Consider the following 3,872-nt stretch of genomic DNA (forward strand, 5'->3'; position numbering starts at 1 on the left):
AGCCATATATTAAGAGCATTTCTCATCAAGATTAGCTTACACGAGATGGAAAATATTATAGACGATAATAAAATTTTCTTACGATCATGATTTCTTAAACGCCATAAGTAGGAAAATATTTCAATGATAATACCCCATTATTTAAACAAGAACATGATATATGGAAAAACAAAACCTTAAGTACCATCACATGCATTTACTTGGAAAACAGATATTAAACATCTGATGATGATGATACACTACTATCTAGATAAAATCCCATTGAAGTTGAAGCATCCCTAGGCCCAGTGAGTTCAGCTACTGCAAATTCAACCTCTTCATAGCTTTTTTGAATTGTAGATGCTCCATGTGACATTCTAATTGCTTCCAACTCTGTTGCAACTTCTTTCATTGTAGGCCTTTTCCTCCCATTCAAGTTCAAGCATCGTTTTGCAAGATTAGCGACTCGCATGATCTCTTTTTTCCCACCTTCTTTCACAACTTGAGCATCAAGAATATCAAATAGACGATTCTCCTTCATTGTCAATAGGAAAATTGTTGCTAAACTTCGACATTCTAAAGACATGGTTGATGAGATCGGTTTTTGTCCCGTTAAGAGCTCAACGAGAACTACTCCAAAGCTGTAAACATCGCTTTTCTCTGTAAACTAATTTGATTGAAAGTACTTAGGATCCAAGTATCCAAAGGTCCCTTGTACTTTTGTGGTCAAGTGAGTTTGATCAATTGCGAGCAATCTTGAAGTCCCAAAGTCGGACACTTTTGCTCTATATTTATCATCCAGCAATATGTTTGTGGACTTGATGTCTCGATGAATAATGGGTATGGAAGCTGCTGAATGTAGATATGAAAGAGCTCTTGCAACTTCTAAAGCAATCCGAACACGAATGTCCCAGGAAAGAGGGAACTCTTCATTTTGGTCATGGATATACTAAAAAAGGGTTCCATTAGGGATGAACTCATAAACAAGCAGAGGCACTTCTGTCTCCAAACAGCATCCATGTAGCTTGATTATACTTCTATGGATAATTTGTGATAAAATGACCACCTCATTAATAAATTGTCCAAGTTGACTTTCATCGACTATTTTGGACTTCTTAACTGCTACAATTTTACCATCTGTCAACATGCCTTTGTAAACTGTACCATGACCTCCTTGCCATAGTATTTGATTCTCATTAAAGTGGTCAATGGCTTTTTCCAACTCCTTTGAAGAGAAGAGTTTGGTTTTAACAATATGGCATTCACCTGAAGACAATTGTTGTTGTAGTAACAAACCCCCATTTCATTTAAAGAATTTTTTATGGAGCTTAATTTTCTTTATTCTTTTCACTAGTTTAATCATCCACCATGTACCGATAAGTAAAAATAGTATCCCGAGACCTATTCCAGTACCTGCAGAACTCAATAGGAAAGAATTACTTTTTCAACCTAAAATTTTTATGCTTGAGTGAAAAAAAATACTTGTATACATGCTAATATTTTCTAGGTTCGTTCATATCGATCCCATCTATTCCCATAAGAAAGACAAGTCCTTTCCCAGTATTACAGTGTTTAACATGTTAGCCAGTAGTAACAAACCCCCATTTCATTTTTTTTTCTTCCTTCAATTTGGCTCATAATTTTGTTCCTTTTTATATACAGCAATAATCAGTACCTCTATTTTTTTTTTATTTTTTTTATTTTTTTTTTGTCCGAGGGTGTGTTTAAGCCAGGGTGGAAAGGACATACTTATGATAATAATCACATGTTTGTTTTGCTTGGGTTCAATAATGTTGTTTAGTTCATAGCAACTATATCCACCAGATAAGTACCCAGGGGGACAATGGCACTTGTAACTCCCAGGCGTATTCTCACAGATCTTTTACAGCGATTCGTCTCATTCCTCGCACATTCATCAATATCTGAAGTGCAAAATCAAAAAATAACAAGTTATTAACATGTTTGTCTACATACAGACTAGTTAGTTGAGGCATATACACAGAAGTGACAATAGATTTATAAAACTTGTCTATGTAGTGTTAAAATTAAGGTAAATTACACTAAACTTTCTTGTGATTTTGTCAAATTACACGTGAATAGAGCACTTGAAATTTATCACTTTGATCACTCTTGAAGTTTGGTACATGTGCTCAACGATCCCCTCCCACTAATTAGTTGTTAGAATATTAAGAATTATTTATATAATACCTAAATAACCCTTATATTATACATGAAGACATTAACAACCTTACAATTAATTCAATGTAATCTACAACGATGCATTTATATATATATATGTATATATATATAAACTCATATACTGGAGTAAATTGTATGGACCTTACCCAATAAAATTATAGCTTTTTTTGCTAACTAAATTTAAAATAAAAATAAAAATCAACATACAAATTTATTTTCCCCACCCACTCGTTTGCCAACGCCGCAGAGACTTCTTACCCTAAAATTTAATACATACAAGTGGCTAGGTGTTTGGTGTTCTTGGTGATGAAGATATAATCAAGTATTGCATAACTAAACTGAAAATTTGCAGTGCAAATATATTAATTGCGGAACTTTACCTTGGCATCCATGAAGCAAATATGGGTTTCCTTCATATCCGCGGTCACATTGGCATAGGTTGGTACGGTAAGCTGAGCTTTGACTGGAACTGCAGGAAGCATTAATTCGGCATAATGAGCTGAGCACAGCGGAATTGTAGCCTCCGAATGATTGGCACCTCAAATATGTACCAACTCAGCACAGCAGGGACCTTCTACATTTTCTTCACCGCATAGGGGTCTGTCAGGTTAGTGAACCAATCTTGCTCCACCATAAAGGCATATTTGCACTCTTTTGTATTGTTGTTTGAATCTATGCTTCTGAAAGATGCATTGATTAAGTCAAGTGATGGAGGGATTGTGGTTTGGCAGCAGTTGATGCCAAAGCATTTTTTATCCCTTGAAGTAACATTGCAGTTGGACACGCACCCTATGGCCATTCCTTGCCAGTTGATTAAGGCGAGGTTGTCACAACCCATGGCCGTGAATCGGGTGTAGGTGTTTGAGAAGTAAAAAGGAGTATCGATCAAGTCCACAAATTGATTATTAACCCTGTTTTCACAATTAGAAGTGATTACCGGGTTGTTGACACGAACAGTGCCTTCTGTTAATGAGATTTCAAGCACCTCAAGGTTCATGCTAGTGATGAATGGTTTGGTTGGAGTGAAAGATTTGTTGCTGATTATCTCAAACGTGTAAAGCGAGTCCTTAGCAAAACAATTGGTTCCAATACCAAATGGGTATGGAATGCTAACATTTCCGCAACTGTCTTGACGACCAGGCTTTGCTATTGCTAGTGATGCTGCTAATGCTGATGATGATGCTTCTGTTAGTGTTAGCCACAACAATAGTGCGATTTGCAGCAATAATTGAATAATCATTCTCTCTCCTCTCTCCTCTCTCCTCTCAATGTTTTTGAAAGAATGAAATGAAAGAAAGAAGCCGATGACTACTATCTATTAGTCAATGCCGAGAGTTATTTAAGTTTGGAAAATGATTGTTACACCGAAATTGTTGAGTGAATTGTTAAGACTTATTATTTTTAATTGGTCAATTACAAAACACAAATAAGAAAGTAAGATCTTTCACTTACTTGTATTTAGCATAAATAATCAAAAAATCCTCGGAACTATGTTTGAATTTGTAAATAATCCATCTAAACTATATTTTATGCATAATACCCCCTATAATGTTACATTTTATTGCAAAATGCGCAAATATCTAGACTATATTTCGCTAAATGACCATAATGTTCTTTTTTTTATTGAATTACACTTAATCTATTTTTCTTGTTGAAATCAATTATGAAAAAAATCGTACTAATTTGATAACATA

At 34.9% G+C, this 3,872-nt stretch overlaps 1 pseudogene; it reads right to left on the reverse strand.

The window, feature by feature from the left end:
- Nucleotides 1–214: 214 nt before the first annotated feature.
- Nucleotides 215–3,418, reverse strand: LOC132275172 (putative wall-associated receptor kinase-like 16; annotated as a pseudogene).
- Between the last annotated feature and the right edge of the window lie 454 nt (nucleotides 3,419–3,872).

The sequence above is a fragment of the Cornus florida genome, unplaced genomic scaffold (genome assembly GCF_030987335.1).
Source record: "Cornus florida cultivar Cherokee Brave unplaced genomic scaffold, ASM3098733v1 CherokeeBrave_3.0.0_Hap2_Chr01, whole genome shotgun sequence".
NCBI classification, from domain to species: Eukaryota; Viridiplantae; Streptophyta; class Magnoliopsida; order Cornales; family Cornaceae; genus Cornus; species Cornus florida.